The sequence below is a fragment of the Callithrix jacchus genome, chromosome 13 (genome assembly GCF_049354715.1).
Source record: "Callithrix jacchus isolate 240 chromosome 13, calJac240_pri, whole genome shotgun sequence".
NCBI classification, from domain to species: Eukaryota; Metazoa; Chordata; class Mammalia; order Primates; family Cebidae; genus Callithrix; species Callithrix jacchus.
Window position 1 is genome coordinate 93,841,154 of NC_133514.1, and position 20,933 is coordinate 93,862,086.

Sequence of the window (20,933 nt, forward strand, 5' to 3'; positions counted from 1 at the left end):
CATTACATAAGCAATTACATTTCCCTTTTTACCTTGCCTGTTGGAAACCAAGAGTTACTTGATACTTGAAAATATAACTTTTGACTGAGGATCACGGTAGATAATCTTCACTCATTCTCCCCTTGCTCCTCCTTCACCTCTGTCAATTCAGAGATCTGTTTCTGATATTAAGTTTTCAAGGTATAACATGTTATTGTAGGTCACTGAAAATCCTTCTTGGAAGTAGATAAGATGTCAACTATAATTTATAACTGCACTAGGCCATGTGATAGCAAGTCAGTTAGTAGCACAGAGTTAACATTCTGAGCTCCTGCTTGCCTCTTCCTAGTTGAGAGCTCTTGTTGTATATCATCTAAGAGGGTCATCCCTCAGTGTGGGATACCTTGAAGGTACAGATCCACTTCCCTTTTTTACAATGACAATTCAAGGTACCATCATTCTAAACTCATTTCATGCATGAATCAATGATCCAAAAAAGAAGTTTTGGGGCCATCAGATTTGATGAAATTAGTCACAGCAGCAGATGCCTTTTATCAAGCACTTGCTTGCCAGACATTATACTGCTCATCTTGCGTGAGGTATTGTTTACCCCTCCAGCCTGTGCGATATGTCTTATTGGGCTGGGGAGACTGAGGCCCGTATAGGTAAAGTGACTTTCCAGGACACACAGTCAAGGAGAGGCAGAACCAAGATTTAAACACAGGTGTTTGTGACAAGAACTGCACTCCTGCTTTGCCACAGTCGATTCTCGATGATGATGATAGTGTCGGGTACTATTCTGCTACATGCTAGGTACTATTCTAAGTGCTTGATTGTGTTAATGTCCCTACGATAGTTTCTACTACCACCACTTTACCAATGGGGAAACCAAGGCACAGAGAGGTTAAGTAACTTGCCATCGGTCTCACAGTAAGTGGTGGAGGGAGGATTTGAATCTAGACAGTTTGGCTCTGAAGCCCACTTGTTTGCTATGCTGTACTCTCTTTGGTCATTTCGGTCTATAGATATGGTGGGTATATCAGATAGAAAAATTAAGATCTTAGGTCATGAAGCCTGGATCCTGGTTCCCATTCTGCCAAATACCATGTGCCAGATAGTACAGGGGGGACTTTACCAACATTGCTTCAATAATTCCTTCTTACAACCATATGACACGGGTGCTGTTATGCCCATTTTTGCAGAAAATTTGAATTTTTCAAGAGATGAATTAACTTGCCTATGAGCTGGTCACCTCCTGTCTGTACCAACCAGGATCATGGTTAGGAGATTAGAACCACACCATTTACTTTAGCAGAGTTGAAGGAGGGAATTGGTTAAACAGGCATGGGAGGCCTACCTTGAGATAACATAGAGATAAAACCACAGGAAGCAGCCGCCACCCCTAAGGCCAAGGGAAAAGAGAACAGAAGCTTGGAGAAGTGGGCTCTTAGAACTACAGCTCAGCCTTCAGAGGAGGGACCATCACTGGCTGGTATAGCTATCTTAGGTCCATGGAGGAGGGCCTCCCAGCGGCAGACCTTGAAAAATTGGGACCTGCCCAGAGGCTGCTGGTACCTCTGAGGGGTATGGTGAGGCAGGGTCTGGGAGTATGGGAAAATGGGAAACCAAAACCAAGTTCAATGTCAAAGTGAAGAGCCATGGCTGGGTGAGGGCAGCAGCCCTCCTCCTGCCTTGCAGCCTCCCTCTAGTGCCCCCTGTTGGCAGAAATTAACAGAGAGCCAGCTGTCAAGGAGCATTGTGATTTGCAGATTTTCTGATTTCCTGCCCAGTATAACCGAACAGAGACTAGCAGGGGGTGTTCAGGGCTGAGACATAAGAGCTTCATAAATGATACACATTCTTCTGCCACCATTTCTTTATTGATAAAGTGATTGGATTGGACAGATGGTGTGCAGGGAGCAAATGATACTCCATTTACCCCCTCTCCTGGGCTTGGATCACAGCAAAAAGATACAGCTTATCAAGTTTACCTCTCCTTCTCCCCCCTCTCCACTTGACAGTGAGGATCATGAGGCCTAATATGTTCTTTCTCCCAATATTTGTCTAGTGCAAAGGACAGTTCCTGGTGAGGGCTGCTATTCTATGCTTGAACTATATAACTACCAGATTTGGACATGTACTTAAGTCACCAACTATTTAATGACCACAGAGGGTGTGCCCAGCTGCAGAGAAGAACATGCTTGAGGCATGGACTGGCTGTGAATGAACTGACAGTCTTCTTGTGTGAGTGACGTGAACTCAACAAGCAAAGAGCAGGTTCTTGCTTACATGATAAAATGTCTCAGATCTGAGTAGGTTCAGGTAGAGTTTGAGTTCAGGAAAGGGAGAGTGATCACATGACTTGGAGTGATTGTTTCTTACCAACCTCCAATATACTCACGTGGAGACACCATTTCTCCAAAAGTGTGTGCACTTGGAAAAAGCTATTTTCTGCCATCTCTAGAGGCTTCCAGTGTCATGCCCTTCCTTGGCATCTTTTTCCCATCATGAGTCCAATAATGTGCAGTTTCTCACATTTTAAAAAGTTAAGGTGGAGCTATCAAAGGAACATTCAGAAGTTACTTGTTCATACTTCTTCTGCAGAAGTACTCTGCTGCAGAAAATCTGCAACAGAGAAATCACCTTAGGAGCAGCCCTGGGTGCATCTTCACAGGCCTCCACCCAGTGAGTGAGCACAGCTGACGTTTTGCTAGAAGGTGTCACTGAGCTCCTTATCTAGTCCTGGGCTGGAATGTAACCTTGCAGATGACTCCACGGAGAGCCGCCCATCTCTCTGACAGTGGGGACATTGTTCCCTGGCCTCAAGGAAGGCTTCAGGGAGTCGTTTAATGACGTAGCATTTGATCTTCAGTGTTTGCAGAGAAAGATAAAACGGCCCAGAGGAAATGAAAACATTCCTCTGGAGTCACCTGCCCACGTCAGCAAGGTGCAGGAACACGGGATTAAACAACTGAGAAGTACTCGGATACTGGATTCTTTGAGATGATCACACCACTGACATCGCTTTCCCTGACCAGAATACTGACTCTTTATGCAGGAATGGGGCTATGTTCTTTACATAGAGTCCTCAGGCATACTCCATCATCATTTAAGATCGAAGTGTTGTTACATGAAGCAAACCCATGAACCTGAAATGCATAGCTTGGCAGATTTTTCACGTGTTTACACTATGTGACCAGATAAGGTTATAGACTTTCTAGTACCCTGGAAGATTTCTTTAGGCTTCCTCCTAGTAAGCTCTCTTCACCCTCCCATTATATTAGTTTTTTCTGATCTTGAACTTGATATTACATGGATTTTAGAAGACAATACTCATTTATGTCTGGATCTTTTGCTGAATATTGTACAATTTTATTTTTACTAATAGAGAAACTGGATATAAGTTCAGAGAAGTGTTATGGCCTGAACAAGGTTTTACACCTGCAGTCCTACAATATTTTCCATTTCACAGCTCATTTGTTATAATCCATATATCCAACCATCCATACATCCATTCATCTAAACCTACCATGAGCAACAGCTTTGTGTCAGGGATGATTCTAGGTCTTGGACATATAGGTATGAGTATGTCACCCCTACCCTCAGGGAGATCCCAGCATAGTGGGAGGGAAAGATCTCTGGTGGATAATCAAACAGGACTTGTGAGGACATAAAACAAGAGGCTATATATTTATGTGCATGCTTAGAGGAGGAATCTTTGACTGGAGGGCTCAGTGTAGAAGAGATGATATTAAAGCAGAATTGCATCTTGGACAATTGTCTGGTTTTTTTCTTGCTAATAGGGATCCAAACTCTAAGAAGACAGGATTGGGGTCATTTTCTATATATATCCTATAGCACCTTGCAGTCATGGAGCTAGCAGGAAATTATTGCTGATTTCATGGCCTACAACCTTTAAATATTGTGAAATATCTTCTCTAAGGGCATGAGTACTACATCTAGAAACTTTTAACTAGACAGAAAGCAGAGAGTGACAGGTTACCACCCTAGTGATTTGATTAGATACCTAGAAAGGCTATAAAGATCTTTGGCAAACAGCAATGCCAGTTTCTGCAGAGTTCCTGGTGTGGAATTCTGTAGCCAGAGAAGCATGAGCCTCTGGATGAATTTCTGAAAATCATGTCTGCCAACTTGCTTCTCTAGGTAGTGGGGAACTTTTTCAAGACTTTTTCATCCTTACAGGACATTAGAAAACACACTGTGGCAAACACATCCTAAGGTGACCCCCAATGAATATAACCCCTTTATAAGCACCCTGTATAATCCTCTCCCTTGATCATGGCAGATCCTGTGCATCTAACCAATAGAATATTGCAAAAGTAATGGGATGTCACTCCCATGATTATGTTATGTTATGTTATAGAAAACTCTGCCTTAGCAGACTGAAGAGAGTGTCTCTTGATGGCTTTGAGAAAGTATTCAGCCATGTGTGAGAGGGTCTGTGAAGAGAACCACGTGGCAGGAAGCTGTGTGTGGCCTCTAGGACCTGAGTATCCTCCAGCCAGTAGCCAGTAAGAAGGTGGGTCCCTAAATCCTGCAGCTGCCAGGAAATAAATTCTGCCAACAGGTAGAATGAGCTTGGATTCTTCCCCAGTCAAGCCTCCAGATAAGAATGCAGCCCATTTGATACTTTGATTGAAGCCTTGTGACCCCTGAGCTGAAAACCCAACTAAATTATGTCTACACTTCTTACCCACAGAAACTGGGATATCATTCATGTGTGTTGTTTTAAGCTGCTAAATTTATAGTGATTTTTTTACAAAGCAATAGGTAACTAATACTGCACTTACCTGCAAACACTGATTGTGTCAGAAATATCCTTGTGTGACACATAGTTCTACAGAGACCATAAGTCTTATATACACCATACACAGGATGTAGAATAATAACCAATGAACTATTTTTATGATTTCAATTAGCATTTTACTTTAATATTATTGTGGGCTCTGACTTATCTAAGAAGTAAACAAGGGCACTGCATTGTTTAGGACATAAGTTTTGTTGCTCTAAGAGAGACCCTAAATCAGCCTCTTTTCTAACATTTGTAGAACTCAGGGCCAGAAGATGAATGAAATACCATGCCTAAATAATTAAAAGTTATAAACGACTGTTTAATATATTCTATTCAACTCTATTGACAATATACCTTTATAATGACAATATATGTGGAAAGCTATGGTCTTGATATCATTGAAAGTTGGAAAAATATTAAAGGTAATGGAATTTATTATTATGCCTGTTGAGTATTCTGCTGATGGACAATGTTTGGATGAAATAAGATATACATATAATTCATAAATTATATATTCTATAACAAATATTTTTGCCTTCATTTCAGAATAATCCTTAAATAATGTTTTTTTAACATAACTAGTATTCAATTGTAGGCAAGGATCTCAAAGATTAAAAAATGTGTGTCAAATTTGGATAAAGTACCATCAAAATGTAAATTTAAAGTAGTCAAAATTAAAGCATTCCAAATTAATGTTTTTAAAAAGTTTTAAACAATATTTAAAATATCTAAAATTTAAAATCAAAACATATGAATAATATCACATTTTAAATTTACATTTAAATAAGATTGAAATTGTTCCTTAATTTTTAAAACACTTATTTGAATCGTTATTTTTATAAAATAAAACTATTTTTAATTCTAGCTTTTCAAGTCCATGTAGTTGCCAATGTAAAGGATCAATTTCACCTGTATCAGAATATCCCATATAACTCATAAATATATACACCTACTACATATCCACAAAAATTAAAAATTAGAATCAGTTTCACATGTCACATATATTACCTGGAGACTTATCTAGATGTGTATATATCTAAAGGTTATGAATTGTTTAATATTGCAAACTATTCCATAACTTTCATAATGTAACTCGTGGATATCACACTACTTCAATGGTACTGGTAGAAACAAGAATTGGAAGATAAACAGAATCAAGAAAATGAATATTCTTCCCTTCTGGGAAGCAATACTTCTTGGTTATTCAGGAATCTGTTGCATTGCTGTTCTCTGAGGGAAGATTTGATGAGTCAATACTTAAGGGCTGGCACTGCTCAGGTTCTCCCTGTACTCGGAATCTGTCCCTGATGCTGGCGATGTCACAATCCCCAATCTTTCACAACATTTGGACACAGTAGCCTTTTGTTTTGAGGACTAGGGCAAGAGATGCAGAGAAATGTTTCCCTGGAGGCTGAACATTAGTCGCATAAGTGGATGTTCAGGTGCTCACTCACACGTGCTGTGTCAGTGCCCAGCACTGGGTCCTGAGCGACTGGGGTGGCCATGGGTTCTTTCGTAATTGTGTAGGTAAGAGATCCAGGGCTTCCTGATGAATGGGGTTCAATACACATGCCCCTCTTCTGTCTAAGTTGTGGTGAAGCTGCAGCCCCAAGTATTAGTTGTTTAAACAATCCAGAAATTTACTTTCTTCTCGTATAACAGTGCAGGACAAGCAGTCCACCATGGCACAGCAGTTCACAGCCTCGGGGACCCAGGCTCCTTCTATCTTTTTGTTCCCTTTTCCTGAGGTATTTCCCTCATCTGCATGGCTCGGAATGGCTCCCATCATGCCTGCAGTTTAGCCAGAAGGAAGGAAAAAAGGATGAAAGGCAGGGCATGCCCCTTTTTTTCCAGACCTGATCCTGCAGGTGCAAACATCGATTCTACACACATCCTGCTGGTCATAAACAACTGAGAGATGGAGTTTTCCATGAGTGTCTTAGAAAATCTAAAAATCATGTTTCTGTGGAAGAAGAGGAGAACACCATTTGGGTGACAACTGGTAATCTCTGCCACAGTGCATTTTTAAAATATAAATTTGGGAGGGATCGTGATCATTTAGATTCAAGGATACAAGGTTGCCCAAGTTCAGTTCTGCTTTTCCAAAACAAGAGACAGATAGGAAAGAGCTTTGAATGGTTTTAAGCACATTGCAGGCCAGAGGCTACCTTAAAGGTGAAGCCGAGGTTTCTAACTCTTTCCTGACGCTTTGGGGAAAAACTGGGTTCAGATCTACAACCAGCTACAAACTAGTAACATGACTGAGCCAGTTACAGTACTGCTCTTGGCCTCAGTTCTTTTTTTTTCCATAAAATGAGGGATTTGGACTGCACTTTCTGGTTTACAAACTAGGTTGCCTCAGTGTTGCTTCAGGTGTCGGGGCTGACTTTGAACACTTGTCCCCTGTGTATTTATTAGCCAAAGACACTCCATTTTTATTGGTTATGTGTCTTAAGACTCTGTATAAACCCTTTGGGGAAAACAAGGTGGGCTTTCTACCGCTACAAAGAAAGTTGAAAATGCCTGGGCAACGTGATACATAGTGGAGGCAACTTGGCATCAAGTCAGCTTGCCTGGATTCAAATTCCAGCTCTGATGCCTAGCTTCTGTGGCACCTCAGGCTGAAGTACTCAGCTCTCCTCAGCCTCTAGAATAGGATTTCCTTATCTACAAAATATGGTTATTATTATTTACTTCTCAGGATTGTCCTAGAGCTTAAATGAGATAATATATTTAAGAGGGCTTGTATTAGTCAGGGTTCTCTAAAGAGACAGAACTAGTAGGAGAGGTGAATATATGAGGGGGAGTTTGCTGGGAGTATTGACTCACACGATCACAAGGTAAAGTCCCACAAGGTGGTCTACAGGCTAAGGAGCCAGGAAGCCAGTCCAAGTCCCAAAATCTCAAAACTAGAGAAGCCAACAGTGCAACCTTTGGTCTGTGGCCAAAGGCCCAAGAGCCCCTAGCAGATCACTGGTGTAAGCCCAGGAATCCAACAGCTGAAGAACATGGAGTCTGATGTTCAAGGGCAGGAAGCATCCAGCATGGGAGAAAGATGAAGGCCAGATCACTCAGCAAGTCTGCTTTTTTCATGTCTGCTTTTATGCTGGCAGCTGATTAGATGGTGCCCACCCAGACTGAGGGTGGGTCTGCCTTTCCCAGTCCACTGACTCAAATGTTCATTTCCTCTGGCAACATTCTCACAGACATACCCAGGAACAATACTTTGCATCCTTCAAGCCAATGAAGTTGACATTAAATATTAACCATCACAGGGCTTAACTCATATCCTAGCATAAAGGACATGTTGAATAAATGGCAATGACTGTTACCATTACCTCCACCATCAACTTTAAGGCTCCAAGTTTTGTTTCTAAGGCTTTGAGTTTCTTTGAATTATTGTGCAAGATGGAGGACTCGTTGATGAGGGAATCATTATTACTGGATTTTCCCCTTTGCTCTTGGATTTTTGCAGGTTTTCTCAAAATAAGGCATGGTAGAGCCAGCCCATTGTGGGTAAAACAATTAGAACAGAAGACGTCATGGTCTGTAACTTCAAAGGCATTATTGAAATAACATTTTTCTTAACAGAGAAGACAATCTTTTAAATCAAAGAGGAATATTACTTCATTTTAATGTTGCATGTGGCAGTAAAATAAAGTGCAACGTTTATAGCACTTGACATAGTTGAAGCGAAGGATGAGAAGGAAAACCCGATGGTATTCTGTTTTGTCAAACATGATGTTCCAGGGACTAAACCAGACTTTGATTTTAAACCTTTGTTCATTCCAGCTTGATAAACCCTTGACAAATTCCAGTCTGTTCCATCCACAGGAGAGGGTCACATTATCATCTCAGCTGCAGAGTTGATGTGGTTGTACTGACCTGTAGGATACCAGAGCTGAGACCTGGAGAACATTGATTAAAAACTCTCTTCATGAGCCTATCAGATGTTATATGAAGAATCAAATGGGAGAAATGTGACAGGCTTCTGAACCTCCCACTCATGATTTAAAATCTTCTCTAGAACATTCTCATTACATCTTCACTCATACTTGTACCAAGACCTTAAGCCACCCCTCTTCCATCTCATTTTCTTTCTCTGTGACTGTTCTTGCTTATAAAAGTCTTCATTCAGCCTTAGCACTGAATTGACGCTCAATTTATCTAAAGCCAGAATCTTCTCCATGTTGTTCTTGACAGATGATCAGTTCTTCTTCTTGAACACATCCCATGACAGGGAACTCACTGCTTTATTAGGAGTCATCTGTTCTTTTGAAGAAGAGCTCCAAGTTATTTGAAACATTCTTCTTTTGCCCCAAAACCTGTTTTCTAATGTATATCTATCATATGTGTATGTATATACTTTGCTTTTTTTTAACCATCTGGATCAAGCCTACATAAAGTTTAGCCCCCTTCCCCAGGCTGCCTGGCAAATATTTGAAGCTAACCTCCCTCCACCTCCAGGCTTAGCCTCCTGAGTTCTCCCATCATCTCTGATCTCTCATGATGACCCTCCCTGCCTGCTCATCAACCTCTGGGCTTCCCCAGTATTGTTGGAAGTGTGCTTGTTAAAGTCAGTTCACCCAAACTAGTTACCACACCCTGTACCTGTGTTCATTCCTGTTTTTCTATTTCTCCCCATTTTGCTTGTAAAGCTCTGCTTGATACCCCCAAATAATTGTTTGACTAATGTTGGAGAAAAGAGGAAGAATATATACAGGCTAAGTTCTATGGCTCTTTATCCATTTTTGTATCAACAAAGCTTTTAAAAAACAGTCCTGCCTTAAAAATTTATGTATAAAACCTGGGGTTCACCAGACCTTCAGGCCCTTTCCAGTGACAGTTCCTATATTTCAGATAAACTGTGGGTAAACGCTGCTGCTTTTATTTGTCCTTACTCCCTTTCCCTTGGCTTTGAGAATGTGTGTGTTTTTGCATTCTCTCTAAAACGCACGAAGGTAATGTTGATTTCTATCTTTAGAAATGTTGGAGACCACATGCAATTAGGCACCATCTACAAGCCTAATGAGAAACTGTTGGCTTCATTGGTAAAAGCGTGATCATTATAATGGAGTGGGGCAGGTGTTTGAAGGGATGGATCAGGGCAAGTAAAAGCATCCCAAATCTAAAAAGAAAATACAGACTGTGCCTCTCAGAACACTATCTGAAAGTCAGTATGGTACACATTGAACCCCTCCAAGATGCAGGTAACCTGGCCTGGGTAACTGCCTTCTATACAATATCTTTCTATGACCCAGATTGGTTAAAGTCATTACATGTTACTTACACAAGAAGGTGAATGTAAACCGAGAATTGGTCAAGTGTATCATTTAATTAGGCTGTCTCCCTGCAAAAAGAAAACTATGTGGAGTATCTTTTGTGAAGATTCAAATTTATATAAACTTGGATTACCATGTGCCAACCAGAGATCCCTAGCTAAAGATACAGGAAGTCCTGATATTATATACTGACTAGCCTGCAATTAGGAGACTTTTCATCAGGAAAAATTAAGTGATCAGCCATGATTTGTTTTTCTGTGAGTCATTATGATGTTTACCCATCAATATCAAAGCTCAGTGTAAATTAAACTGGACCCAGAATCATTTATTTATTTATTTTTGAGATAAGGTCTCCCTTTGTTGCCCAGGCTGGAGTGTAGTGGCACCACATAGCTCACTGTCACCTTGACCTCCTGGACCCAAGTGATCCTCCCACCTCAGCCTCCCAAGTAGCTAGGACCACAGGTGTGTGCCACCACACCTAACTAATTTTTTAATTTTTTTTTTTTTTTAATAAAGGCAAGATCTCACTATGTTTCCCAGGCTGGTCTCAAACTCCTGGCCTCAAGCCGTCCTCCCACCTCAGCCTCCCAAAGTGCTGGGATTACAGACATGAGCCACCTCACGGGGCCTGGACCCAACTGGGCCTTCACCCAATGAGACAAGTAAATTTCAATGTCGTTGATGACTTCCTCTTTCTTCCTGTGTCTTTTCAGTGAGACTTTCTCAATACAGCGAGCACACTCATACTCCATGGAAACCTACTCATAATGCTAAACCTCCTTTTAGACATTATTTTTAACCATTTCATTCTTTTACCAAAGCTAAGCCAAATAGACTGATGTTTCTCTCCTTTCCCCTCTGCAGTCCTTTCTCTCTGCACTGCTAGTGAGAGAGGAGGCACAGCCTCATGTGGGTCCACAGGAGGCTGGCATGAGCAGGGACGCTGGACTGCATTGCAGAGCTGTCAGCCATGAAACTGAAATAGGATATTGGCTCCCCCAAGGAAATGCAGGCTGTGCAGCTTCTTTATTTGGGTTGGCAACAATAGGCATGCACTTTACTTTTGCTGAGGCCTGATCACTTGTTGAATATTTATTTGTCCCAAAGATTATTTAGCTATCCTCAGGAATCCAGGCTCTCTGGCCAAGTGTTCTCCTCTGGCATGGGTTCCCAGTGGGGAATGTGACTGATCCTTCTCTCTTCAGAAGGAGCCTTAATGACCATTGAGCTGGAAGTGTTATGGGAGGAGAGCAAAATGGGACTCCAGAGGACCCCTGACTTGCGAAGACAGCAGCAGAGCTGACTGGAACTTGGATCTCCAAATCCAGTGTTCTTTCCAGGAGGCCAGAATCTCTCAAACTTCCAGGAGCATATTATTACACGAGGAACTTATCTCATAAAATGCACATTTTTCGTTCTCTTCATTAGAAATTCTGACACATAATCTGCCTGTTAATGTGTATCTTCATGTGGCCATGATCTGAGATACCATCTCTATGCATGAGATAACTCCAGCCTGTCCACGTTTACTTTCTGCTCATATTCACCCAGGGAGGGGAGAGTTGCCACACAGTTAAATATGAAGATCATCATATCCTCTTACTTAAAAAAAAATTGTAGCACAGGCCAGGTGCAGTGACTTGTGCCTATAATCCTAACACTTTGGGAGGCTGAGGTGGGAGGATTGCTTGAGGCCAGGAGTTCAAGACCAGCTTGGACAACATAGTGAGACAGTATCTCTATAAAAATTTAAAAATATGTGTATGTATGTATGTATATATATAAAGAGAGAGAGAGAGAGAGAGACAGACAGACAGACAGACAGACAGAGCACTCATAAAGAACATTATAAAAACATTAAGCTTGCAGAAAGAAAAAAATCCACCCGTGGCCCAGAGCTCCATCAAACCGCCTATTTTCCCTTCCATGTTTGGAGAGGTTACCCTTGCATTTAGATAACTGTCAACTAATAATTATTTTATCTTATTTTTACTTCTTTTGGCCAAGTATCCTCTTTATTATTTGACTTGCTAAGAAACAGGGCCCTTGAATGCTGTAAAAGAAGAAAGGCAGTGCTCAATTTTATCGAGCATTTGCTACATGACTGGGCACCATGCTCGGGGTTTTCTATACGTTCCCTCATTTAATCCCATCAGCCTTATGAAGGTCCCAGTATCCCCATTTTCCAGATGAGGAAACTGAGGCTTAGAAAGGATAAATAGCTTGTACCAAATTATAAATCTGACTCCAAACTGCCTTGTAGACAGCAGACAACAGACAGAAGATGCCTGGCCTGCAGCTCTTTGTCCCCATGAAGAAAGGAGACCTAAAGAGGAAACAACTAAAGGACAAAAGTAGCAGCTGTACTTAAGCGCTGAAATGTGCCCTAAAGATACATAGTGCTGCAGGGAGTGAGAGCAGGGCAATGTCTATGTGAGCAGGAAGCCTTAAATACAAGGGGAAAAATGGGACACAATCCTAATGGCAGAGGCTGCTATTACAGGTTTGGCGCAGCAGAATGACTCGGTGAAAGGAAAAGTCACAGAGAGCCCCTATCCACCACGAAGCCATTCATTTTAGCTGACACTTCAAACAGACCCTTGGCCAGAGCTACTAAACATTCCAGATTTGACTCTTTCTCTCCAGAGCTGATAAGCAGCACAGACAGGACCCCAGATGGTAGGAAAGAGGGACGACAAGTTAGAGAATGAAGCTCTGAGTAACTAAGAGTACAGATGCCACCAGGAGCAACATCTTTTTTTCCAGAAATAAGACCTCTGTTGTTGCTAGAGAGTTCGAGTTCTAAAAGCTTTTCTTATGATTTCCCTGGAGTTTCTCGAGGGTGTCTCATGTCCAAGTATCTGCGATGCTTTCTGTCTTCACCATGCATTTGGCACTTAGCATCAGCAGATGCCATAATTTTATGAACTGGCCATCACTGTCACTGTTGCTCCATGACACTTACTATCTGTGCATGGCACTGTGCCAGGCACAGAAGACATCTTTAAGTCTCTGCCACCAGGTGTGTACGGCCTGTCTAGGTAGACAGGGCACGTCTTGATATCTATTAACAGACCTTACAGGTCACTGTGATCTCAGTAGACTTTATTATAAGGTGAAGCAGGATGTAGGCCAACCATTGAGAGGACAGATCAAAAGTGGGCCAGACAGGCAGAGGAGGGAGAATGAATCCCTGAGGTGGTATGTCGGGGGATGTTCAACCATGTCTTTCTCTGGGGCCTGCCGGGGGCATCACATGTACTGGTGGGTTCCCTGGGAAGCAGAGTCTGCGCCAAGATTAGTTCGAAGGATATTTTTCTCCAGGGGGTGCTTCTGGGGTAAAGGCTTGGGAAAGGGGGAAGAGGGAGGCAGGGTTGAAGGGTGGCTGGGCTTCAGGCACAGTGTTAGTCTCCTGTTAATGCATGGGACTTCTGCAGCTTCTTCTCTGAATTGGTCCTTCAGAGCTGCCCCAAGTTGGAGGCCCTTTGTACTTTTCTGCCTTGTCTGCAGGCTGCCCCGGGAAGGAGGTGTGAGTCCTGGCCAGGTGACTTCACTCAGCCAAGCCAGTCCTTGGAGGGGGCTGCCACTGAGTCTGCTGCAGACTCCCAGCAGCCAGGGCAAAGAAGCCTTCATTCCTCAAGGGGAATTTGGGCCTCATGTACTACCCTCAGAGAGGCACTCAATAAACATTGACACATCGGCTGAGAACACCTCTCTCCCTCATGGCACAGGGTACCTGATTTATGACTTGAACGCAGGGAGAATAGGTTTGGAACTGCAGCATTTGTTTAAAGAATAATAATGTACCAGCCTGCGAAAGACCATTTTGTGAATGATTGTATAGCAGCCACTACAAACTGCTAAATGTGTGGGTCTCAGACCTTAGCATAGGCGCATCATCTGTAATGAGAGTGGAAGCCAGTGCTCCCAAGCTGATTAGCGATTGTTGGGGAGAGATTAGTGACTGGTACAGTCAGATAAATAGTCTCATTTCACATACTGTCCCCAAAAGATTTTAATTTTTCAGGAACAGAGCACTTGGAGTAAGAGAAAGATCTCTTGTGTACATATGTGGAGGCAACTGTTAGTTGATTCAGCAGACAGCTAAGGAAACAAAATAATTTATAGTGTACCTCCCTTCCAGGAGCTGAAGTCGCTCTCTGGGTATCATTTATCAGGCTGTAAGAGAGCTGTAGGAGTTCAGAAGGGAGTATTTAATCTATCTGTTTTGGCAGAGATGGGGGAAACTCCATGGAGTGAGGTAAATTCCCTGAAGTCTCAGGCAGGGGAGTGGTTAATTCACAACTAGAACCTGGTCCCAGTCAGATCTCATCGCTTGATGAACCAAGCTTCTGGGAACCAGGAGAGGCTGGTATCAAAAGAATTACAAACATTGTGCAGCAGCATAGATTTTTCTACAAATTCATTTAGATTCATCACTAATCAGCCTGTCCCCACTCTCCCTTCTGTGTAAATGGAAGCTTCGACACCCAGTCAGTCTTCACAGTGAATCTGTCAGCACATCCCATCAGTCCCACTTGCAGAATGCACCTCACATCTCTCTGAACCCCCGACCCCATCCCTGACACTGAAGTCTAAGCCACCGTCGTCTCCTGCCTGGACCACCTCAGGTGGCCTCCTTACTCGTCTCCCTGTTCCCATTATGGTAGGGAACTGCAATACATTCTTTGCATTTCAGGAATCAGCCAGAGGGAACTTGTAAACATGCAAATCAGACCATATCATTTCCCTGCTTGTAACACTTTGCTGTTTCCCATTGCACTTGGGAAAAAGTCAAAACGTCTTACCGTTTTAACATACAGGGTCCTGTTCTGCCCACCTCTTCAACCTCATCCCCACCCCTGCCCGTCTGGCTTCAGCCCCACTAGTCCCCTTCCTGAATACACCAAGTATCTTATGCCCCAGGGCCTTTGCACTTGCTGTGTTCGCTGCCTGGATTGCTCTTCCTCAAGTGGTTACATGGATGGCCCCTTCTTACCTTTCTCATGCCACATGATTTTTTTTCAGAGGCAACTTCTGGCCAAAATAATCTCCTCTGACATATGCAATCACATCACCTGTCCCTATTTGTTCCTGCTGATTTTATTTTATCTCTGTTTACTTATCTGAGTATTTGTCTTCTCTCGCTGCAGTATAAATTCCACCACAGCAAGGACCTGCTTACTAGTTTGTGGCTAACAATGCTGAGGACAGAGCAGGCTGTAACCCGCATCTGGTGAAAGTATGAATGGATATATGAGTATATGGGCTTTGTGTGGCCTGTTGCACAGAGGGAAGCAGAATACAAGAGTACCAGCCAAATTAGGATTTCCAAGTTTTATTCCTAGATATTTGTACAATAACTTATAATTTGCAAATCTTTTATTTTAGGTTCCAGAGAGTAAAGGAAATCAGCACATGAGCAGTGTAGTGCTGTACACGGCGGTGCTATGGAGCTATTCCGTGCTGTCACGGTCTTCCGGTTCACTGACTACTTTTAATAGTATGTAACTTACAAAATAATATGTACTGTAGGGTCCTATTTTTCTTTTAAAAATGTTATTATAAGCAGAAAAGGCTGAAAGGCTGTTACCAAAGTGTTAGCCAGGCTTTTCCTGGATGTTAGGGTTACTCTTTCTGTTTTGTTTTTCTTTTCTTTATTATCTGATGTTTATCTGATAAATTTATAATTTTTTAAAAGTGTAACTTTTAAAAAAATAATACCAGCAGTGAATCCTTTCGTGGTGGTGATGGTGTCACTGGCAAACATACTGTTTTAAGACAGACCTCTTCTAAGGTACACGGGGGCTCTTCCTGGAGGGCCTTGCCTGATATGCCTTCCTGGTGCAGCTGCCTGGGGTCTAGAGAACTTGTGTTCAGAAAGTGACACCTGAGAGCACCCAGCAGAAAGCTTAAAGAGTGTCGAGTCAGCTGGATGCTTTGTCAAAACACAGGGCCCAACCAAGAGAACCTGCCTTGTCCCTCAGCCTGTGGCACTGAATTCCACTCTAATTCACTCTCTGGGGTACCTGGAAGATGAGGACTATCTGGAAATGAAACACGTCCTGGCTGACTGGCACTTGTCCCAGGACACCGGCATGGAGAAGCTGAGACCCAGGCAACCTGAAAACTCAGCCAGCTTTGTGCTTTGCTGAGCTTTCTCAGGGCACAGGGGAGCCGTGGGGGAGGGAACAAGTCGAGGAGGAACCAAAGCTGGTCCTGGAAAATGCAAGGTTGCATCAGGGATGGACGGCGTCCGTCACCCCAGGAGACTGAGCCTCAGTGACCAGAATCTTAGGGTGCTAAGAGACAGCAACGGTGCTGGGCATGAAATATGGCAAGATCTTTCTCCTTCCTCACTTCATCCTTACACTGTGTTTTTCTCCTTTCCTGGGTCCTCAGCATCGTTCTTTGAGAGCCCTTTTCTAGCTTCCTTCCTCCAAAGACCCACATGAGTCACGAACCCCCATTCTGTGAGCAAATGTGTATTGGGCTCTTAGCACCTTCAAGGGCTGTGACACAGATGACAGAGGAGGCCAAGGAGTAGAAGCTACAGCCCCTTCCTTCGTGGAGCTTCCAGGTGAATTAGAGAGGGAAGACTTGCTCTGTGGGCAAAACAAAGTATAAGGTCTGAATAGCAGAGTAGACTTGGGATAGTACATGCCCCTATCAAAACTAGGCTGGATCCAGGATTGGTGAGGGCTGGAGCTTATGCAGTATTGGGAGGCCCTCCCTGAAAGAAGAGAGAGAAAATAGCTAGAGCCCTTCCCAAGTCTCTGGAAGGGGCTCTTGCTAGTGAGGAGCTCTTGGCTTAAGCTTTGTTAGTTTCCTGGTGTATTATTCAGGGTTCTCGAGAGAAATAAAATCAATAAAGTATGTGTACGCACACATATATTTATAATGACATTTATTTTAAGGACTCAGCTCACATGATTATGGAGACTGACAAGTCCAAAATCTGCAGGGTGGTCTGGCAGGCTGGAGACTCAGGACAAGCTGAGGTCACATTGAAGCCTGAAGGCCATCCACTGGCAGAATTCCTTCTTGCTCAGGGGAGGTCCTTCTTTTGTTCTATTAAGGCCTTCAACTGACTGGAAGAAGGCCACCCACATTATGAAGGTTCATCCGCTTTACTCAAAGTTCACTAGTTTAAATGTAAATCTCATCCAAAAACACCCTCACAGAAACATCCAGAATAATGTTTGACCAAATGTCTGGGCACCATAGTCAGCCAAGTTGACATAAAATTAACCTTCTCACCTGGCAAATCAACCTTTGAACAGGAAGTCTGAGGAGGGAAGAAGTGCTGTGGACCAGATGGTCAGAGGAGGCTTCCTGGGAGATGTGGACTTGAACCAGCCTTGGGGAATGGGTTGGCTTCACGGCATCGGCTGTCCTTGCACACTGAGCCTCAGTATGGACCAAGGAGTCTGAACCCTGGCCTTGTTGGAGGCAGGAAAGATTCTGGGATGGCTGGAGGGGGTGGTAACCTTTGGCCCAAGGGGTCATCAAGGTGTCACATGTGGCCCACCTGTTCCCACACTGTCCGCCTCTGGGAACCTGCATTTTCTTTTTCTCATCCCTCTCCCCTCCCATTCTTCATCAACCTTTCTTCCCATCTTTGCCCTCCTCCCTGTGGTTAAACCTGGAATGAGACCAGGCCCTTCAGGCTCCCAGGAAGTTACAAGGGGTCTCCAGCAGATGCACTTTGTCCAAATCCTCAGAATGAACACAGATCGGTCCCATGCCCATATCCTAGAGAAGTTCGGGAGGCTGTTGTGTGTTTCCCAACCCTGTGCCCCAGTGACACTTTGCAAATGTTAATTGGCACGTGGTATAATTTATTATACAGGTGTACTCTGTCAAGGGAGCCCCTCTTTTCACAGCGCAGGAAAAGCAGCCTCCCGGCTATCTCCTGTTAATCTGCAAGACAAATGGGTGTTGTCATTAGGCCTTGTTGCTGTGAAGGGAAGGGAGAGTGTCACCATTCCAGTCTGGCATTTTTGTCCCTCTTACCACCCCGCCTTCCACCCACTCATCTTGGCCACATGGCCTCCATTTCAGCTCCTGCTGTGTTTCCTCAGCTGGCTCCTGCCCGGACATCCTGTGGATTACATGGTCAGAGGAGGCTTCCTGGGAGAGGTGGACTTAGACCAGCCTTGGGGGATGGGTGGGCTTCATGGCATCTGCTGTCCTTGCACATTGGGCTTCAGGGTGGACAAGGGAGTCTGTCCCATGGCCTCATTGGAGGTGGGAAAGATTTTGAAGGAAGGAGTTCCCCTGGTGGGGGAGGTTCTGAAAGCAAGAAACTGACAGCAATCATCTGAAGAGGGTGCAATGGATAGCAATGGTTCCATGAGGCCACAGACACTCCCATCTGGAACCTTCCTTCCTGATGCCCACCACCAGCTTCAGGGGTTGCCTGAGCTCCAGAGGAAGGAGAGGCTGCAGCTGTTTCCCACTGCAGGCCAAACCCTGCCTTGAGATCCTTCTGACTTGAAAGCAGAGCTGGATGCCCTGCCACTGTATTGTCTTCAAACCAAAGTTGTCGCTTATAAGGGCCCCTTGCCTGCATTTAGCTCTTAACAGCATTGAACACGCTTCCTCACAGTAACCTGGCAAGGAGGGCAGAGCCTATGTTATGATCCCATTTGATAGAGCAGAGGCGAGGCCCAGGAATTGAGACACATCCCTTGCCTGGTACTGCCTGCCTGGGGTATGACACAGAAAGCAGGGTCTCCCATGCCTGTGAGTTCAGATGGTGTTGATTAGGCCATATCTGAGGCCTGGCTGCATGGGAGCCTCTCTGAATTTTCTCATGGGGTTTGTGAGGCAAGTATGGTGACAGCAGCATTCTCCCTAATGTCTTAGGTTCTCATGTGAGTCCACAGGGCTCAGTCAAGCATTAGACAAACTGGGAGAGGTGACTCAAGGTGTTCTTTCAAAGCAGAGGAAACAGATTTTGTCATCAGGGAATAAGCTCCCACCAGGCCACCCCACCCATCGGTCCCTGTGGTGACTCTTGACCCTAGCTCTGAGGTAGGGTTCCCGGGCAGTGGGAGCTGGGGAGGAGGGAGGCCTCTTCCCATTGTAGCCCTCCCTAGATGCTGAGTTGCAGCTGGTTCAGCTAATTGGCAAGAAAAGGAGAAGCAAAAATAGTGAAAATCTGCGAATTAATAAAACAGCCTTGAAGCAACCGCCAAAATGTGTACAAATCATGAAGTAATTAGAAGTGTGAAGAATTCTATCGGGTTGGCTGTTTCCAAATCCAACATCTGATAGCTCTAGGAGGCCAAGGGCTGGCAGGCCACAGGGAGTAGAAATTCTTTCCATTGCCATCTGATCTCACCTCCCTGGGGCCTGGGTTCCCTTGAAATCCTTACAGGGTTCTGGCAGTTTCCATGGGACTTGCTAAAATCAAATGTTGGCCTTTTGGGGGCCCGTTAAGCACACGCAACACCTTATCCAAGTAGCATCTAATATTTTAGAATAGTGCTGTTAAGATTTCACGAAGTGTTTTTTGGATCCGTGTTCTTATTTAATCACTCACTATCACCAAATATTTTTATATCAGTGTTTTTCGGAGGAGGGAAGCGAGGCCCACAGAGTGAAGTGACATCAACTTGATTTTAAGAGCCAGTGAGGAGCAGAACTAGGGCTAGAGCCAGGATCCCCTGAAAACCTCTCCAACCTCTCCGCTCACACCCACATTCCCCCTGTGCACTCTGCTGCCATCTCTCAGCAGTGCCAGGCATTTGCGTACCACAGTTCTCTCAGCTGCTGTTCTCTCTGGCCATGGTATATTACATTTAGGTAAGTTGTTCAACCCATTTGTTTGATTAATAAACTAAGACCCAGGCACATTTAGTGATTTGTCTATTTTCCATTTCATTTTATATCCAGATTAGACTGGGGAGAAAAGTATTTATTTTCTTTGTCCTTCTGGAAGCCCATTATAGAAAGAGATTTCGGGACTGAAGTGTACCTAATGCGGAAGGGTCGACGCAATATGTGATTAGAGTTACATTGCTTGGCTCTGTGCTTTCTGCTTTGTGGGGGCTTTCTCAAGAGGAAGTGCTCACATTCACTACGATGAGGGAGGGCATTGCTCAGGGCTGGAAGTGCAGTGTATTCAGGTTTAGAAATTCTGAGAGCAGAAACCGGAGCAGAACCCTGAGAGAATCACATAACAAGCTTGACGTGTGTTGTTAATTCCCCAAGCGGTAGCAAAAAGCTCCCAGGAGGTCGGCGTTTACATGGTTTACAACCAGACTGAGCAAACAACAGTGTGATTAAGTTACACGTATTAGTTGGTTCCATAACCAGAATAGAAATGTATATTTTAATTTAGGATGGAAAGTTTTCAGCAAAGCACTTGCTACTTGCACAGACTTGTCTCTGGTCCGCAAGTTTGGCCAACAGTGAAACACTCTGTGGGAGTGGAAATTGGGGAGTTGGAGGCAGGTCCAAGAACATAATTCTCAGGGCACATGTGCAAGATGAAAATGCAGGCTCCTTGTTCAAAAATGATTAAGAAATTCAAGACAGCGACAGCAGAGCATCAGCTAAACACATGGTCCTTTTGAGCATTGTGGGGCATTGTGTGACCCCATGGGCCATCCATCTTTGAGGCTGGACCACATTGGAAGCCAGTGGAGAAGGGCGGGGTGGGGGGAGTTGAGCCTGGGGCTCAGACGGTCTGTGTTAACCAGATGTCACTCAGCTGGAAGATCAGAGATGGAAATCATTTAAATTACATTTAAGAAATCACCTAGAGGCCCAGGCTCTGTTCCAAGCCATTAGGGATCCAGCAGTGAGTTAGCAAGGGCTGTTGTGAGTAGGGAAAGCTGAGGGCC

The 20,933-nt window shown here is 43.9% G+C and overlaps 1 protein-coding gene across 9 annotated transcripts in view; it reads left to right on the plus strand.

Moving 5' to 3' along the window:
* MAPK4 (mitogen-activated protein kinase 4) overlaps positions 1 to 20,933 on the plus strand; it is a 176,299-nt gene that overhangs the window by 52,483 nt on the left and 102,883 nt on the right. For 2 of the 9 annotated variants that reach the window (XM_078348166.1, XM_035271089.3), the window contains exon 2: positions 15,469 to 15,580. The exons of the other annotated variants lie outside the window; for them this stretch is intronic. The gene's annotated coding sequence lies outside the window, so the exon portion shown is untranslated. The remainder of the gene's footprint in view (positions 1 to 15,468; positions 15,581 to 20,933) is intronic. 9 annotated transcript variants of the gene reach the window in all.